Below are 21,486 nucleotides of genomic sequence, written 5' to 3'. Positions count from 1 at the left end.
AACAACAGGTGAAATTCCATTCACCAGGTGGCATGGCAGGAAACCTGATCTAAGTTACCTGCACACATTTGGTGCACCAGCATGGGTGCATATTCCTGCACAACTCAGAAAAAAGGGCAACATAGAGCTAAAGATTTTTCTTCGTTGGTTATCAGGCAAACCATAGGGAATATAGATTTTGGGAGAAAGGCACATCTAAAGTGTTATGTAGTGCTAGTGCCCAATTTCTAGAACATGAAGGATGGGAGAAATTAGAACAGGATGTCAATAAAGATGTAATTATTGAATCCTATAGAAATCCCATTAGTTATCCCTGTAACTTTAAAAATAAAGTAAAGAGACAAATACAGGATGAGATAGTGCCCATAAAGGAAGAAACAGATTCAATAGCTGAACAGGATGAGGAAGATGAACAGGTAGTAGTTCAACAAAGTCCTCCTGTAAGCCCTGTAATTCCCAGAAGAACTACACGTATATCTAGACCGCCTGATAGGTACCAGGCTAACACAGTGTGCCAGATTAATCAAGTTCCTAATTCTGTAGAAGAAATTAAAAAGTATCCTAATAAGGAAAAAGAAAGATGGTATGCAGCAATGAATAAGGAACTGAATTCATTAAGAGATATGGAGGTGTATGAGAATGCCAAATTACCTGTAGGAAAGAAATCCATTGGCTGCAAATGGATATTTAAGGTAAAAATAGATAAAGATGGTAATTTAATCCATAAGGCAAGGTTAGTAGCCCAAGGTTTTAGGCAGAATGCTAATGACTACGATGAGGTGTTTGCACCTAGTCTTAAGGCAGCAACCTTGAGGGCAGCTTTAGTGTGGGCAGCTAGTAAAAACTATATAGTTAACCATCTAGATGTGGAAACTGCTTACTTGCACGCCCCATTAAAACATACTATTTATATGAATAAACCTGTTGGTATTAAAAGTGAAAATAAGGATAATAATGATTGTTGGTTGTTAAAGAAAAGTCTCTATGGTCTAAAACAATCAGGCTATGAATGGAACCAGTATATTGTAAAGGAACTAGACAATATAGGATTTAAAGCTGGTTTAGCGATCCATGTCTGTTTAAGAGGGAGACAAATGGGAAAGTATCATTATTATTACTATTCACAGATGACATTGCATTGATAACTGAAACTAATGATGAAGCAAATAAAATAATAGCATCATTAGGAAAGAGAATAAAGATCAAGCAATTAGGGGAGATAAAGAAGTATCTCGGTTTGAATATAAAGAAAACACGGAAAGGTTTTAAGATATCTCAGGAAGATAAGATAAGCAAATTGCTAAAAGATTACAAGATGGAGCTTTGTAAGCCAGCTAAGACTCCAATGAGTCAGGAGTTTAGCAACACTGATGAACAAAGCCCTGAGTTTGATAAGGTGATTTATCAATCTTTAATTGGTAGTTTGAGTTATATTAGTAATTGGTCTAGACCAGATATATCGTACTGCGTGAATCAGTTGGCTAGATTCAATTCTGCACCATGTGAAAGACACTGGATTGCAGCTAAGAGGATATTAAGATATCTTAAAAAGACAATGAATTATTCATTGTATTTAGAACCAAAGGGTGATTTAATTTTGAGTGCTTATGCAGATGCTAGCTTTGCATCAGAAAGAGACACTAGAAAGTCGACTTCAGGAACAGCCATAATGCTGGGTAATACATTAATAGGCTGGAAGTCAATAAGACAACAGCATATAAGTTTGTCTACTATGGAGGCAGAATTCTCCTGTTTATCATTGTTATGTACAGAATTAATAATGTATAAACAAATGTTAATTGATATAGGTATAACTGTAGATTATCCTATAATTATACATGAAGATAATCAGGCAGCAATTCAAATGGCCACAAATATTGGAGTAAAAACAAGGAGCAAGCATACAGATCTAAGATATCTAAACGTGAGACAATCTGTAAGAAGTAAGATGATTCAGCTAGAGTACTGTATGTCGGAGGACAATTTAGCTGATAATTTTACTAAAGCCCAAGGTGCCAGTAAGCACCAGGAGTGTTGTGAAAAATATGGGATAAGATTGTAAAGGTATTATATATTTATTTCACCCAAAAGGGGAGTATGTTAGGTATAACATTGATACCAAATATGGTTTGGGTGAATAAATATATAAAACTTAGATATCATGGTTTAAGTGCTTATCACTTTAAGCACAATGCAGCAGGAAATTAGCCGATTAAGGGTGCGGCTAGAAGTTACAATATAAGGAAGCATTAGAAGCTGGAAAGCTTACTGTGAGTTTACTGGCTGTAACTGTCTGACTGTTACTGTGTGCTGTCTGTAACTGTTACTGTGTGCTGCTGCGACTAACTGTGATTACTGACTGTGAGTGCCTGTGACTGAACTGTTATTGTTTGCTACTGTTTGCTGAATATCCAGCGTTTGTTTCTCTGGAGAGTGAAACCGGAGGAGGAGAAGATATCTTTATCGGCTGATAAAGATATTGCAAGGACTCTTAACTTGGACTATACTAGTGAGTCTTACTGGATGGAAATACTGTGAATGACTTAATGGACTGAATGACAATGCTTAAACTCTAACTGGATTAAAAACTATTTAAACTACAAACAGTGTTTGTGTTCAGTGTGTGTATACTCTGGGGCCCTTCCGCTCTCCTTTGGCTTCCTGGCTTGACTACTGCTGCAATACTCTTCTAGGGGTTAATTCCCAATCCCTAACAACATTCTTGCATGATCTGTATCCCTATCATCTTTTTTCAGCTTTCAAGAACCCTTCCCCAAAGATTATATCAACAAATTATACCATCCTAATCTTATGTCTTTATTTAAAAGAAACTTATGACAGGTGTAATATACCTATGGTGCTATAAATAAGTTAAAAAAAAATTCTGCAAAATTAAAAAAAGAGAAAAGAAAGAAGGAAAAAGTTTGAAAATTATGATTTAGTCCTGCATAATGGTGTCACAGCATCATTTCTGTTAAAAATATGCAGATTTACAGTCACCTGTTGTTTCGTTGAACATCTTACAGGATGATGCTTGTCAATGGCTATTATTATCTGGAAAGCAGGATATTGCCTTCAGTATCAGGAACATTTCTTTCTGTTTCTGTTTTTGAACCGACATCTGGTCAGCCTCTGTGATAACAGATGATGAGTTTATTGAGCACTTAGGTATGATCCCGTACAATTGTTCTTGTATCTTTTAAAATGTGCCTGCTTTGTATAATGTGTCAAAGAGTAGCAATATAAATGACCACATCTATGCTGAGAGCATTCTGTGGTTGCTATTGCTCCAGCCCTAGTTACAGACTTGCTTGTTGCTAAGGATCGATTCCCCCCGCTTCTTGCATTGCATTTTGTCACTATTTGCTGATTATTTGCTTAAGAAAGTTGATAGTCAATATGCTTCTACAATCTTAAGGGTTTATTCATGTTAATAATAGTATTGCTTCAGAAACTTTCATAAAATATTTGAGGATCCACTTCCTCCAAAGATATAAGTTTACTCTCAAAAAATTAAAATCTTCTTACATAGCTTTTCTACCTCTAAAGTTTACGCAGTATTACTTTTGTGTCTATAAAACTATATATTTTGTGGGTTTTTTAAAAAAAATTGTATGTGTAACATCTATGCACATCTTTTTGTAAGGAAAAGATGGCACTGTAAAATTTTCCTTAGCCTCTGACTAATATTTTGTTTGATATATCATATTCTTATCATGCAATGTTTAATAAATTTCTGTATTATGCAACAAAAAGGTGAACTAAAATAACATTCTCTTTATACTTTGTGATAAAAAATCATCATAAATTTATACCATACAGCTCAAGAAATAGAATAGTAAACTGAAAATTTCATTAAGGATTCTTGCTATTTAAACAACAACAAAAACATGAGGCACAGACAACTTCTGGTGAATATTTTAAAATTACTTTATCTTTCAAATCATAGATATCTTTTGAAATAAAAGCTTGCAGTTTAGATAGAAAATATTAAAGGAAAAGGGTGAATGCTGTTTTTTAAAACAATTTTAACAATGAAATTATAGTGTAGTAATGCAATCAGACAAATCCCTGGAATAAATTGCCTTATGTTTTTTTCTCTTGTTATTTTAGATGTCTACAGATAGTGCAAAATAAGATTTTCCCTATTGCTGCTTTATGCTTTTAGATACCACACATAAGCAAAATATAAGAAATAGTTTACCAACTGTGTTTTTTTTTAAAGAATATGTAATGATAAACCAGTGCAAAGCTTCAAACAGGTGTTCCACCTTGACAAACATTCAAATAAAGTATCTTTTTCAAAGCTGCAGCATGGAACATAATTCTTGATTTTAATTCTTCATTTTACTTTGTGCTGTTTCTAGTCACACAGCATATTTTTTGGTAAGGCAATATGTTGGCATTCTAAAGTGCATACTGTACTTTCTACAGTGTCATTTAGTCTGGATCCCATACATCATATAAAGAAAGACTCTGGGGAATCACTTCAGGATTGTGCATTGTATTGAAGGCCAGGTGGCTTTAGCAAATTAAGTTGCCAGCTTTATCATGAACAAAAAATCTTCCAGGTTGTGTTATCTTCCTTCATACTAAACTTTGCCTTACTGTCCTAACCAATTGAGGTCACTAGATTGCTTTATCAAGATAAATTACAGCTATTATTCAACTTGATGAAACAAATAATGTCACCATTACAGTATGATCTGTTAATCAACGCAGATCTGGGTCACTTTACATGGGCCTGCTGAATATTAGCATTGTCATGAAAACATTAGTAATTTTACTGAGAAATCTATATCTGTGGGCTTTTTAGCATTGCTGGAGGACAAAATGGCTAAGATGTTGAATTCTGTTATTTCTGCTGGAGCATAGTAATAAGAAGAAGCAGATTTTCCCCAATTTGTGCCCTGTTAAGAGAAAAGGCTTCATATTATATTACAGTGCTACAAAGCACTGCATCATCTATATCAGGGATGTCAAACTTGTGGCGTCACACGACATATCGGGATTTTTTTTTCCTTCACTAAACTGGGCGGGGGCCCGGCCAAGACATGATGCATTGAGCCTACGGGCCACAAGTTTGACAACCCTGATTTCTATGCCTATATAACAAAAGTAAGGTAAGCTAAGCTAAAGTAAGATAAGATAACCTTTATTGTCATTTTTACTGTGAGCACAATGGCTCACATTAAAAATGAAATTCTGTTGCCTGCTCTCACAATAAAGTATATAACTACCCATACACATATATAACACACATATACATATGCTATACACAGTACATATATATAAATATTAATCACTTCCTCACACATCTCAACAGCCTACACCCCAAAATACAATTCACCATGGAAACAGAAGCCAACAACCAACATCCCTTCCTTGACATCCTAATTTACAAAAAACCCAATGGCTCCCTAGGACACACCATCCACCAGAAGAAAACACACACCGACTGCTACTTAAACGCACAATCCCATCACCACCCTGCACAGATCAACTCCATAGCCAAGACCCTCATCTCCAGAACCAAACGCTTAGCTGACCACCTGATAACAGAATTACACACCCTCACTAATGTATTAATTTCCAACGGATTCTAAAGCAACAGAATTACCAACCTAATCCTAAGGGAGACACCACCAAAAAACTGAGACACAGAACAGGACAATGGTATTGCCCTCCTCCCCTACATCAAAGGCACCACAGATAAAATCAGCAAAATTCTCCACAAACACAATATCAGGACAGCCTTCGGCACTGACCAAAAAATAGCCAACATCCTAAGAAACCCCAAGGACAAGATCCAGCTAGAAAACCAAGGTGTTTATGAAATGCCGTGTAACAATTGCCCAGCCACATACATTGGACAAACCAACAGGAGAATAAATGCATGCATCGCAGAACACAAGAACGCAGTCAGAAAAGAAGAAAATACTTCCTTTTCCAGCACCTTAAAGCCACAGGAGATGAAATTAATTTTGACAGAACCAAATTAATCTCCAATACTGAACACTTCAACAAGAGAATAATCAGGGAAGCCATCGAAATAGAGAAACACCCCCATAACATGAATAAACGGGACGATACCTCCTGCCTACCAGACACCTGGACACTAGCCTTTATCAACAAATGAGTCCCAGCAATGAAAACCAACACCAGACCCAAAACAACATATGATGCCACCACCAATCTCCCTCACCATACTCAAACTCAAACCCATCCCAAAAGGCAACCACTGTCCAGAAACCAGACCACAGCTGCATCACCAGCCACCATACCCCCTGGCCCCCAAACTAAGCAAAGTGACACACGCCATGAACACATAGTCAGACCACAAACTTGGAGCCAAACCAAAACCCGGAATGTTACATCACAGCTTCATCACAGTTACATCACAGTTCAGGATATCACATCACATCATGGAACTCAGGAGGTTACACCACAAAACCTCAGGATGTTACAACACAGCCAATGACCCAGGAGATTACAGCACAAGACCCAGGATGTCACAACAATAGAACTCAGAAGGTTATAACACAGCCCATTACCCAGGTCAGTACAACACAGGAGGCTGATAAACACACAGCCAGTACCTCAGCCACACAGGTTCTTATGAAAAAGCCAACCAATCTGCAAACATCAACTCCATCAACCAATCAAGAAATAACAACACAGCCTACCAGCCCGCTTACAAGAGAGCCAGCACACCACACCTCTCCAGTATTTATAGAGAGATGGCAGCTCCGATCACGCTTTGCTCGCAAAAGCCAAAAGCACCAGCCTGAAGATGGCAAGTGGGACCTCATTGAAACATCGCCAAGATACTCTCAATCTTACACAGGAAAAGACCCAAACATGCCAAGACCAAATATTAATCACTGTCCATTTTGAATACATAACAGAAAAACGAAATTTGAGTGCACAAGATGCTGATTTTCTCTTCAATTATATCTGTGTTTTAGAGTGGTCTGTATGAGGGCTCAAGGAGGTTTACGTAAACAATAAAATAGAGAGTAGAAGGAATAAATGAACAAGGTAAAAATGGGGCAAAATATATTTTAGGGAATAGCTTGAGAGACAGAGAACAATTAATTGTCTTTGCATTAGCTGGTATATATTGTTCACTTGTTAAAATATGAGCTTGTCCTAATTTCTTTCTGCCCTAAGACCTAAAAGTAGGCTTCTCTAGATCAGGGGTCTCCAACCTTGGCAACTTTAAGACTTGTGGACTTCAATTCCCAGAATTCCTCAGCCAGAATTCCTCAGCCATTCTGGAAGTTGAAGTCCACAAGTCTTAAAGTTGCCAAGATTGGAGACCCCTGATCTCTCTCTCTCTCTCTCTCTCTCTCTCTCTCTCTCTCTCTCTCACCCTCCCTCACTCCCTCCCTCCCTCCCCCCCCCCTCTCTCAGAGAGAGGTAAATTCTATCTGCTATCCTCTCAACAATTGGCACCGTTTTATTTTAACAAATATGTTATCATAATGTGTATATGTCCATGAGGTGTGTTTATGTTCCAAGATAATTATTGTAATTTTACATATAGTTTTGTTTCTTTCTTAGAGTAACACTAAAATATTTAGAATGTATGGGTAGTCCTTGGTTAACAGCTACTCATTCAGAAGTTTGGATGGCTCTGAATATGTGATGGCTCTGAACATGGAGGACTGGTTCCCAAAGTTCTAACTGTAGCAGTGTTCCCATGGTCGTATGATCCCGATTCAGTTACTTGGCAATCAACTTGTATTTACAATAGTTATTGTAACAGTGTATCAAGATTATGTGATCGCCATTTGTAAACTTCCCTGCCAGTTCCCCACAAGTGAAGTAAATGGGGAATGCATATTTCAAAACTGAAACATCATTGAAAAATCTATGCACAAGGGTCCTGCCCTATGAGATGAACCAGCCTATCAGATCATAAGAAGGTTTTCCCCAATTGATCTTAGTACATCAGTTAGAATATTAGAACAGATAGTATATTAATATCTGGGTCTAAGATATTTAGTGCTTTTCTAATATTCCTGGATGAAATGATTCCATTCCGGAAAGCTACAGGAACGGTCTTATGCTTTCTTAATGCTTTAGCAAGAGAATCACCTATCTACAGTCCTTCTGTCTTATGTTTGGGTTTCTAAGTCCCCATCTATCAGTGGTTCCAATATGAAACAATGAATTCTCCCAAACTCCCCTAGAGTTATACAACAGGTAGACTTTTACATACTAGAATAATTGTATCCATTTTTTTTCTGATTTCTGATGTTTCCTATCGTAGATTTGCATTGACTTATTCTCTATCTTGCACAGACAATTGAAAGTAGTGCTGGCAAGCAGCACTGTTTATTGGACACAAAAACACCTAGGTTAAACCTATGAGCATTTTTTATAAAACAGTCTTATTGTTGAATATTAAGTTAATGTAATAAATTATATTCAAATATAAATGGGAAAAAGACATTTCAGTCAGCCTTAAAATCATAATATAACGTAAACCAAGAGGCTTAAATTATTTAAAACCATTTCCTCCATTAACAGCTGCCTTAAATTTACAGGAATTATTTAAATATCACAGACTGTTGTTTTTTAAAAGTGCTTATCATTTCAACAGTTCTCATGATAGTAGGCCAAAATAGCACTCATTACAGAAAATCACAGCATGGAAATTGTGAAAAGTGCTTAAAACTTTATCAGGTCTCATAGCAAATCACATATAATAAATAATTACCCAATCAATGTGTCTACGATGAAAGAAGTAGGCTGCACTATTTGCAAGTGTCACTAAATCATGCAGTATTCAACATCTTTTTAAGCACTGTATAATTACTGCAAGGTTATGTTCACACTGTTGTTTTTTTTAATTTAAAGATGCTAAATATAGCTATATATGAAAAGCAAGACATTTTAATATCTCAGATGTTTTTGTATATTTCATGTTACTATGCTATTGATTCCACCAATAGCACTACTAAATTGGGACCAGCAGTTTAATCTTAATCTTAAAAGTATTGATGCAGTAGGTGAGGTTGCCATGGTTGCTTGCTGCACAATAGCAATGTTATGGATGCCGTCAGAGAGGTTACCATGTTCTTTCATGGATCCCATTTCTCATCCTTTCTCCCATCTGCTCACCAACTTGCCAGAGAACAGATGGGCAAGGAGCAATGGGAATAAGAAGGACTGGAGTAACAGATGTAACAGCAGCAGGCAACCCCTCCTGCTGCTATATCATAACTATATTTCTACTTATATGAAATACCTTCTTTATTTTCCAGTGAAAAATAATCATATTATTGTTAAGTGATATAGTTTGCTCAGTTACTGTTGTGACTTGTGTTCAACCTAGCAGGGTGTATAATTCGAGTAGTAGCTTAGATGTGTTATTTATGTGCATTAGGAACTGCTGTATGATAAGATAATATTCTCTGCATTTGTGATCACAACGTAATTATGAGTCAAGTAAAAGGATTTCAGGACTTTGTGATTTTGCCCTGTGTCTCTCCACAGTTATAGTCAATCTCTTTCTGCTGTCCATATCTTTCTGCATGCCCTGGAATAACATTGTATGTGTTTATTGAGATACATTAATTCATTAGGAGTAAAACTGGTGTATGTATTTGCATATATTTCTACAATTCTGAGTAACTGTATCTGAGAAACTGTATCTTTAGATAGGAATTCTTAAGAATCAGTTGGGTGTACCCAAAATTTTCATTTTAAGGCAAATATATGAGATTGAGGTCTGAATATCCAAACAAAAATCTTACTTGTCTGAATCCATAACAGTCCCTCTTATTTAGCATCACACCAAGACTCTTAACACCATTTTCCTAATATATGAGAAATATAGTCGTTCTAGTTTAGCAACTGCACATTAGTGATAGCTCATGGTTACAATGGTCATAAAAAAGTAACATTGTGATAGGGGGGGTGGGATTCAAATTTGTTAACAACCAGTTCTGTAGGCATGGCTTAGTTGGTGGGTGTGGCTTGGTGGTCATGTGACTGGGTGGGCGTGGCCAACTCAACATCACTCACGTCAAGGGGCGCTTCTCCCCGCCTGGCCTTTCATGACAGTGGGGATGCTGCAACTGTTGTAAGTGTGAAAAATGGTCATGTCACTTTTTTCAGTGCCATTGTAACTTTGAATGGTCACTAAATGAACTGTTGTAAGTCAAGGATTACCTGTACAAAAGTACAAAAAGCTTCTTTGCTTGCAAAAAGCTGTCCTAAATACCAATCTTTAGATTAAAAAGACCTGCAAGCCAGAATTACAAATCAGGCAAGGTGCCAGAGCACCTTGAGGAATTAAAATAGTTAAAATGCAATGATAACTATCAGGAGCTAACTCTTGCTCATAAAGTGAAACCCTTTAGCAGAGAGGTCATTTAAGCTCTCCAGAAAAAGCACACCCAGGAAAAGCAATCCTTAGATCCATGTACACCATTTAAAGATACCAGCTGGTCTCACTCATCTCACAAGATATCCTAAGGAAATTATCCACATTTAAGGAAAGGTCACATGCCCCCGAGAAAGGCAGTAAAAAAAAATCAGTGCCAAGCTTGCATCCTGCCTCTTGGAAGTACATCCCAAAAGGACAGTGCCAGATACCACTAAAGCAATGAAGGAAGACCCTCCCCCAGATAGAAAAAGAAACCATGGGGCAGGAAAACATTCAAACACAGTACAAATAATTAAATCACAACAGTAGCTGTTGCTTGTTAAACTAATTACCAGAACAAATAGACACAGGAACTAGCCAGATTTCTCAACCCAGTTTCTTTTCAGGAACAGAGATTAACCTTTTTCCTTCCAAACAAAGCTGAATAGGGAAAATTATCCCATCAATAAACACAGGAAAGGTCACCAAGAACAGAATTAAACTTCACTCAAAACCAGTTTTAGATCAAAACTCAGAAACTATATGTAAACTCACGTTTGAATGTCAATCTTTCTAGCTAGCCAAGAAGCCTTGCTGAATGTCACTCATCTTGGTTCCTTGTCATTAAAAAGATTCTTTCCACAGCTCTGCTTCATTGTTCAATTATTTCTTCAAAGTGCTGATCATTGCACACCGGCTGGAAGTATTTCCAGGGGAACATTTCCTGCCAACAGCAGTGTAAAAAGCTTAAAACAACTCTTCCCCTTTAAGGAAGTACCAGGAAAGAAAAAAACCCTCCTTCGGAGACAGTAAGTCTAGGCATACTGCCAAGAATGTAATAAGGGTGAAAAAAAACAAAAGGAGATTTCTTCTAACAACCGGTTCTCAGAACTGCTTAGAAAGTTAACAAGGGGTTCTATAGAACCGGTCAGAACTGGTAGAATCCCACCCCTGCTTTATGACCACTCTTTGAATTTACAGCCTTCACAGATCTGTAAAGGAAAGGAAAGGTGAAGTCAGATGATAATCACAGTTGTGGTTTCACTTAGCAACTGCTTCACTTAATGACAAAGGTGAAAGTCCCAATTGTGATGACTAAATGAGGACTATCTGTTTTTATTCCACACAACTAGGGTAGAAGATCCACCAATTTTAGTGATTTGTTACCCAGTCTGGCTCAAATTTTCTCCCCTCATTGAGTCCCAGTTCTTCCTTTTGTACTTTTACATCTATTTCCACTTAAATTCAAGCCTTTACTAATTCCTACCCAAATGTTCCAACTTTCAGTTTATCAGATTCATCCATAATTTTTCCAGTTTTTTATTTTTATTTTACTACTGCATTCAACAAGGTAAAAGCAATATGATTTTCCCCTTCTTTCCTTCCTTCTTTTGGAAGACTTCAATTTAAAAGACTTATTTTGTACTGCAAGACTATCTATCTTCCTAAGATTATATCTAGATCCATGGGGATCTTAGTGGAGTTCAGAGAATAAATATAGAAAATATATAGAGACCAATGCTTCCATAGTAATTTTTTCTACTTAAACTAACACAAGCATGTAGATATCAGCAAAGGATTACATATATACCTGAGGAAATTATGGGTCAGTGGATCCCATATATTCACAATGTCAAATATTTTCATTAGGATTATTTGCCCAATAGTTGTCTCAATACTTTTTTTTTTTTACTACTTAACCAAGCAGTCCATGGGAAGCAATAATGTAGTCTATTTATGTGTATATATACATCAGAAATAGTGTTGAACTATAGAATACTATATCAGCTGTCTTCAATAGATAGTTCTGTAATTCTTTTACTCACAGATGGCCAGTTGATGCAAGTGTTACAGGTCTCCTGGGAAATGTTCTTTTTATACAATATGTAAGTGCAATTCATACATAATTTAACATTAAAATTACAGGAATACAAAATGTCCAATCTCTAAATGTTCCAATCTCTCTCTCTCTCCAGACTAAGCCTCTGAGGTTTTTCAACCTAGAAAAGGATTTTAGGGGTACAATCTTTACCATTACAAGTGTTACATCAGATAAAATCAGCTGCAATTATCCACCCCCTCAAAACAGTTTTTTTCAAATGTGAAAGAACTTGTTCCATCTACTGCAGAAGTTCCAAGCTTGAAATGGTCCTGTTTTAAACTCAAAGTGGGTTTTGGATTTGAAATTGGCTTATCTTCTGCTTGGAATAGTGAAGTTGAAGGACCTCATACTCTGGTAATATGTAAATGCAACTTGTGCCTTAGGGCATGGGACTTGGGATGTAATATTATAGATTTCTATGAATTTAGACAAGTGGGAGTTTATTTTGAGACTCAGACTATCTATCCTATCCTATCCTATCCTATCCTATCCTATCTTATCCTATCTCTCTCTCTCTCTCTCATCTGCTTTTGTACAAAAATCCTTACAGATTTGCTTTCTATAAATGTTTGAAATAATCAGTTTTGAATTTAGAACATTTTACATACTGCTGTTTAAGTGCAGAGCAGGAGTGCATAAGCTCCAAGGCCTTTTACAAATCTCAAAAAACTCTTCAGAATCCATCCATACTGTGCACTAAATTGTAATTTTAAAAAATGGAGAAATTCATAGGCAGTAGTCAAGTTCACTATAATTTTAAGCTTAATTTAATTTTAACTGTATACAATTTAAGTAAAATTCATTTAGTTTGTGTTCTGGTTATATCCAACTTAGGAATTTCATCCCTTCTCACACTTAATCAAAGACTTAAATATAGCCTTTGATCTTAGAAAGCATTAATATTTCTGTGAAACTGAACATACCTCTTATGTAATCTCTTAATTTTAAACATATAGTAAGACAAGGGAGACTACTTTTTAAAATTAGGGGAAAGGATTAATTCTGCAGCGGTATGTAGGAAAGTATGGGAAGATTCCCAGTGGAAGGAAAGAAGTTAAATTATAAAAAAGTTCAAGAAACAAAGTTGGGGAGAATTCATTGTTCATTTGAATTTCCCTATTGGATTCAGTACTAATGTGAATAATGAAGATTTTTTTTAGCTAAATGGCAAATTCTTTAAATGCAACTATTGTTTTTAAATCTGTACTCCACAGAAATTATGTTTAAAAGCATCGCTTGATAATTCTTTGCATTCACATAGTTGGTGAAAGAAGATGAATGGTAGTGGAAAACAAAAAGGGCCCACATTCTGTTTTAAAGGAAATGTTTACTTCACTCACTAGATACTGGAATATGTTTTAGGGCAGGAGTCCCCAACCACTGGGCCCCGGACCGGTACCGGTCCGTGGAACATTTTCTACCGGGCCGCTGGTTTGCTGGGTGCCGCCATCTTGTTTTGATGAGAAAGTGCTTCCGGTGAGCTTTTCCGGTTGGAAAGCGGTGTTTGGGTCCTGAAGGAATCCTCGCGCCTTAGTTTCATCGAGGGGGGGGGCAGCTTCGAACAAAACTAAGGTGCGAGGATTCTTTCAGCACCCAAGGCAAGGCGAGCCGAGCGACCGTCCCAAAGCCGTCCCAAAGCCCATCGACAAAGGTACAAAGGAGGAGTTGAAGGTGGCGGGGAGAAGCGGGGGATGGCTAGCTGGCCGGTCGATCGGCTCGCCCTGCCATGCGTGCTGATGCCGGTACCGGACCGTGGCACAAAAAAGGTTGGGGGCCACTGTTTTAGGGCATATACTGCTCCATAGTACTTTACAGCACTCTCCAACAATCTGGCTCCTCATTTTACTGAATTCAGAAGGATGGAAAGCTGAGTCAACCTTGAGCCTGTCAAAATGAACCCTAGGCTGTGGTCAGAATTAGTGTGTAATACTGCATTCTAAATACTACATCACAAATCAAGAATATTTTGAAGAGGATATGTAACAAGAGTGCACCAGTTCAGGAAAGAACACATTTAGAATCAATAATAATAATACAAGAAAGGTTAGCAGATCAATACAAAATAAACTATTCACAAAAGCAGAATTGGAAGAACTGCAAAAGTCTATCCAAGGCAAGGAAATTGAAGTCTTGCCAGAAGTACTTCAGCCTGTTGAGGCAAACCAGGAGTCAGGAGTAGAGGAAGCCAGCATAGATATCGAAACATTTTCCTTCCCAAATAGGTACCCTATCCTTTGCCTTCTCCTTAGAAAGAACAAAGCCCTCTAACTAAACAAAGAAAAGAATTGAAATAAAGAATAACTGAGTTTCTTTTAGCTAGAGAGTTTGTCCTTTTGGAGGGGAAGGCAGAAAAGAGAGTGCATGGTCTGGGAATATAAAAAAGAAGAGTGTACTCCAACAATATAATCCAACTGTTTTGAGTTGGCTAATTAGATTAAAATCAAGCATATTTCTTAAGGCAAGAAGCTTGTCAAATTTAAAAATATATAGAGGCTACGGAATCATGATAAAAAATTTGTTTTTGTTTTGTGCTCAAATGAATCAATATTATCGAAAGTATGAAAACAGAGAAGTGAATCCAAGAGAAACATAACATTGGAACATTTCCCATTTTTCAAAGGAAATGCTCTATTTAATAGTTTTTCAGATCTCACATACTTCAATGACAAGGAGTTTTTTTCCCTAGGAAAGAACATTCATTCTGGAAATTCTATATTACTACAAAAAGTACTACCTCAAACCAGGGATGGGATCCGACTGGTATGACTACCAGTTCTGTTGCTCTGTGTCACGTGCATGCGCGAGTCGCGTGAGTTGCACGAGTCGTATGAGTGCAATTTATGACCTGAGCTGCCCGGACAGCTGAGGAGCGCTGTGTGCAAGTGCACAGTGGTTGGAAAAGCCCTTTTTTCCTGCTTTTTCAACAGCTGTGTCACGCAAAGCAGCTGAGGTTGAAAAAGCAGGAAATAAAGGTCAGGTAAGAGCCCTGGCAGGCAGGTGGCCCAAAACAGCAGCAGACATAAAACTGGTTCTATGCCTGCTGCTCTACAGAGCTACCAGTTCTACAGAGGTGGACAGAACCGGTAGAATACCATCCCTGCCTCAAACTATAATTAGAGAGCCATGGTAAAATAAATTGTCACATTACACAATTTCCCTACTTCCTTCATTGGCCATAGAGTTTCAGAAATTTGCAAGAATGTGTATCAATTTGTACACTCATTATATGTAATTAATTGATTTAGTTTGGAGGAAATTGTTTCAATTTAGAATATTTGAAATTTCTCTAAGTAAGTCTTTTGGAATTTAGAGCCAAATGAGGCATATCTTCATTATTTTATCTAGAGAGTTAAATATTCCATCAGCATGGATGTTTTTAGTACTTGCCACAAATATATGATATATCTGTATACACTTTTTCCTTCAATCTTTAAACAAGTGACTGTTAGTTGTTTGTTTATGTTAATTGTCAGCCTTTCCCAATAACATGAAATATTAATATGACATCTTTTCATATCCAAGTTACCCCCTTTTCATAAATCAGTTACAAGGTTCCTTTTTTGATGTTAAGGGAAAGCAATAAAGTGTTACCAATATTAAAATGGAACATTTATGTTAATTTTTTACCTGATACAAAGTACATTATTCCATCAGATTAATTAATTCCTTATTTTGATATCCAGAAGTGGTATTCAGCAGGTTCTGACCAGTTCTAGAGAACCGATAGTGGAAATTTTGAGTAGTTCAGAGAACTGGCAAATACCACCTCTGACTGGCCCCGCCCCCATCTATTCTCTGCCTCTCAAGTCCCAGCTGATCAGCTGGGTCTTCTTTTGTTGCCCTGCACAGAAGAATGGAGCTGGAAAGCAGGTTAGTGGGGTGGGGTGGGAATGGGATATTGCAGTAACCTTCCCCCAGGAGTGGGGTGGGAATGGAGATTTTACAGTATCTTTCCTCTGTCACACCCACCAAGCCATGCCACACCTACCAAGCCACGTTCACAGAACCAGTAGTAAAAAATTTGAATCCCACCACTGCTTTGATATCTCTTTATTTGCTGACATACTACTCTATCTAGTTATTTCTCTTTGTAAAATTTGTAGAATTTCTGAAATTCTTGCTTGGATGTATTATATTATAGTTTTATATACAGAGAGTTTACAGCACATCTCTCAGCAATTCAAAATTAATTAACTAGCTAAATTAATTAAATAAGGCCAATTTAATAATTCATTTAATAGTAATTTTTCCAGAACACAGATTTAATATCTCACTCCTTTTTTGAGAACACTAGTTGACATGAATATTTTATTTGAGAAATAATTTCCATCATACAAATAATAGTCTGCAATTATTAAACATATAAGTTTTCATTGGGAAAGGAAAAAACTAATTTAATCAGCAGTACAATGAAAATTCACCTAATTTACACTTTCTAAATCCTTAGATATGCAGGATGCTATTTATACTAGTAGCACAAAGTTTGAAAACTTTTCCAGTCCTGTTTGTAGCAAAAATGGATACAAAGTATACAGAAAAAGTAATAAAATACATAGCTCTTGAGAAATGCAAATTGACATGTACATGGATTTTCTTATGAATTTTAAAACACTTACAGACTGATTGGACAGAATAAATTTAAGCAATGAAAACTAAGGAACAGAGTAAAATTGATATTCTATTCTAACCATCTTGTCACTAAACAATGATGAACATGTGTGAAGCTCAGTTTACAGGGAAACATTTCACTGAAATTTTATTTGATTCATTTAGAAAAGCAATGAATGATGTAATTAGTATAATTTTCAAACATTGGTGAAGTTATTCATATGTATGCAGGAAAATATTGCCAGACATCTAATATAGTTTTCTTATCCTATAGATGAAAAATTATAGAATAGATTGTAACTCAAGAGCCTAGGATTTTGTTTAACTTTTAAAAAAATTACAATCAGTCCTTCTTTATGCTGTCTGTTTTAGCTTTAAACATTTCACTATTCAACATTTGTTACCTTTTAAAATTCAAAAGTGGCATTATTCTATTATTGACATTATTATGCAGGTAGTGCATTGCCAATCATCTTTTTATGATGGATTTTTAAAAGATAAGAGTTATTTTATTAAAAAGTTCTTCCATCTTAAAAATTGAAGGATTAACTTGAAAGAAAGATGTAATTTTAAGTAAAGATTTAAATGTTCCCAATACAGGGTAATAAAGAAAAGTCAATCAAATGATCAAAGAACACCTATTGTGGAATGTGAAAAACTTTATTGAGACAGTGCTGAATAAAAAGATTTACCAGTAGAAGAGCACTTTTATAGTACAGTCGAACACTTTGTAATTTGTAATCAAGTCCTCCATAACCTGGAGACCTAATGCCAATGAATGTTTATTCATTCTTACTTTTTTTTTCTTAAAAGTTTATGTTTCATTTATCTTTTTCTTCAGTTTATATTTTATCCTGTATATGTATCTATATACAAAATATTCTTGTTGACTCCAATTGTTATAAACAGGAGGATTGTGAGGATACTGTATAAAATATAACAAGATTACAAGTTTTCCAAATATTGCTTCTCACACAATAGCTTTTCACCAAACATAGATACTATTTCAGTTTTCAGCTGAAAAGAATAAAAGGAGAGAGCAAGGTTAAGTAAAGGCTCTAAGCTTGAATATAAGAATGGCGATTTATGAAACAGGAACATTCCAAAGTTCCTTACTGAATTATCTGTTTTTATATATAATATGACAGTACTTTTCTTAGTTTACTTCCTCCTCCTTCCTTTTTTGAAGCAAAGAGATTTTATTTATTTAGGACACAATCTTAAAGCCCTTTACTTAGGATCAAGTTCAGAATCTAAGCTGTAGTTTGGTTTAATTGAAAGCCATTGAAATTAAGTGAAAATTGACAAATCAGTCCCAGATGGAAAAAAAAAAAAAAGTAAATCTATGAACACAATTACCTGCAGGTGTGATGACTCTGCCAATCTAAGTATATGGTATATGTTGCACCCCATTCTGGAGAATCTGATTGTGCACTGATCAAATTTTATTTTAAGAGAAAGTACTTTGCTTTGCTATAGGCTCTTAGTGATTAATTAGAACTCTGATTATGCCATATTGCATTAGGCTTCTAAAGTAACAACATATCGTCCCCCCTTTCTTATTAGAAGATATACTGCAGTTTACATTTATTTTCCTTTGATGAATAGCCCCTTGAGTGCAAGATACCTGATGCTTTCCCATTTGGGCACATATGCTCAGTAATGACTCTGAATGACAAATGAGTGAGGGGGGGAGAATGGACTCTGTGTCACATCGTTTAAAGACTGATTATACCCACCTAGTCAAAATATATACAAATAAGACAGCTGTGCTTGACTTTTGTTTTACTAAAACTAGCAAGTGTTTTATTTGCAATAAAGAAACTGAAGGGCCATCAACATTGTATAGAGCCATCTGCTTGTGAAATTGGTTTCATACCAGGGACTTCAGTATTGGTATAATGTTCATCTATGTACAATGCTAAAAGAGTCCTCCCTCTTAAAAAAAAAAAAAGCAACAACTAGGGGGTCATTGTGATTAGCTTTGTTAATGACACAGGTCAGCTCCCATATCTCATTTACAAGTGCTAATTTTCCAATGGCAGTAAAGTTAAAAAAAAAATACTTTTATGAAATGCATATCATTTATGTGTGTGTGTGTGTGTATTCAGCTTTATTCGGGTATTTTCCCACGTCATTATAGTTGTGCTTTTAAAGTTGTAGCAATGTTTCGGCAGAATCTCATCTGCCATCATCAGGCTTCTATATTGTGTTCGTCTGGGAGTCAGACTTTCACAGACTTTAAATTTGGTGCTGACCTACGCTGTGCCAGAATAGTTTTTTCCCCCCCTCCTGATTGGTTGGGAGTCTTGGTCTGTGTTTATTGGTCTATATATTGTGTTTACTGGTCTATATATCTTGGTCTGTGTTTATTGGTATATATATATGTTTTCTTAAGTTTTCACGGGTATTTATATGTATGGTATTCAGCTTTGTTCGGGTATTTTCCCACATCATTATAGTTGTGCTTTTAAAGTTGTAGCAACGCTTCGGCAGAATCTCATCTGCCATCATCAGGCTTCTGAACACTGTACAGAAGCCTGATGATGGCAGATGAGATTCTGCCGAAGCGTTGCTACAACTTTAAAAGCACAACTATAATGAAAAGCTGAATACCATACATATATATTTGTATTCAGATTTGTTTGTGGCTAAAGTCTTCAAGCCATTGCAAGCTTTTGAAATGAAAGAAACAAAGTGGCTATTTAAGTAGAATGATTTGGTAGAGAGCCATTCAAAACAATTCAGGTTCCAGATAAATATATTAGTTTATCACCCTTTCCAATCTATATTTTATGTCTGTCTGAAAATGACAATTGAAAAAGACAGACCCCTCCCCACCCACTGGGCTAAGGGTTGCATTGCAACATTGTTTATTTCAATCAGCATCCCCACAAAGAACAGTTTTCCAACTGCAGGGTGTTCTAAGAATCCCATTATGGATGAGCATTCCCAGATTTGTATTGGAAGTGCATGCCTGCATTTCTATCCAGAGTCCAATCTTGCTATATGGGAAAAAAAAGTCTTAATAGAGACTATGCTGCTGCATTTCAATCTGTGCAATGCAGGAGAATTGTGAAAGGGGAAAGAAAAGCAATAAAACCAACTCCTTGTCCAATTATGTTGTATGAAGATGTCCTTCCCAATCAGCTTGGGTTGAGATTTTGATTAACCAGGCTCATTGTTTCAGCAGTTTTCCCCCTTTTGCAATAAGTATGAAGAATTAAACTTTTTAAATGAAATGTAGTGGGAAATTGTCCTGAAATAAGAAATAGGAAGACACTGCAGGAACTACTACAATGAAGGAGGAAGAGTGGACTGAATTCTTCATAGGGCTGAATGGCTGCTGAAGGAATAACTAAACATTCAACTAGAAGTTAGGATAGTTAACAGATTTTTTTTTTTTTTTTTTTTTTAGCATTGGGGAGACAAACCAACTCTGATAAACCTGACAAACCAACTCTGTAAGCTGTAACTAAAAAATAAAATATGGGTATCCCATCAAAGCATAATTTCAATTTTTTTTCACTTTTAAAAATAACATATTTCTAAATTTTGAATTTTCTAAGACCTGATGGTCAAATTAAGTGAGTCTTCTGTCTTTGCTATACTTTAGTAGATTTTAGGAATTTACTTCAAATCATCACTATATCAATTGGATGGGGAAGAGGAGAAATAAAAAATTAAAGATGATCAAAACAAACTAAATATGAAAAACAAGCATGAAGTCACACACATCATATTTCTTATGATTGTTTATTTTTAATTAATAAATTATAGCCAGTTTAGCAGGTTTATGATTTTATACTTTATGCAATTTTCTAGATAGATGAAACATAGAAATCTAGTTTTATCAACATGGTTCAGATGTTCTTGAAATTCCTCTGATGTTCTATCCAAGTTGGAATCTTTATGTTAGTCTAGAATCAATTTAACTAAAATTATAAGCTTTAATTAAAAAAAATAGAAACCCATGATGTAGAACCAGTCAGTTTCACAAACAAAAACTGAAATAGATAGAAGTATATAAAATACCCAGGAAATCAGAAGTAAATTCTTTTAACAGCCACAGGACACATGAGACCAAATAATTTTAAATCCAAGCTCTTTTTAAGCTTCTTGTGATTCCATGTCATAATTCTTTATTGAATAAAATTAAATAATATTTTTCATGTAAGATTGCTTACTCCAACCTGCTACCTTCCAGGCATGTTAAAAATATAAGTTTCAGAATTCAGAGCTAGTAAAATGACTTAAGTTGGGATGTTTACATTTAAAGCTTCCAATCTATTTGCTGTATTCTGCATCAGGAAGGGAATTCAGCAGAAAGTAAAAATGGAAAATCTAAGCAAATTATTCCATCAATCACAGTATGAGGATAGAACTAATGATCATTTCCAGTTTTTTTTTACAAATGGAGCGGGCAAGTGAACTACCCTGCTTAAAGCTTAATAAAGCAATGGGTCTGGTGGTATTCATCCCAGAGTTCTGAGGGAACTTATAAGTGTGCTTGCTGGACCTGTTTAACCAGTCACTTCTAACAGGTGAAGTTCCCCAGACTGGTGGACAGCTAATATTGTACCCATCTGCAAGAGGGAAGAAGCTGGACAGTATA

The sequence above is a fragment of the Notechis scutatus genome, chromosome 4, assembly GCF_049901735.1.
Source record: "Notechis scutatus isolate UNSWTSFEM ecotype Mainland chromosome 4, rNotScu1.2, whole genome shotgun sequence".
NCBI classification, from domain to species: Eukaryota; Metazoa; Chordata; class Lepidosauria; order Squamata; family Elapidae; genus Notechis; species Notechis scutatus.
This window is presented reverse-complemented; position numbering follows the sequence as displayed.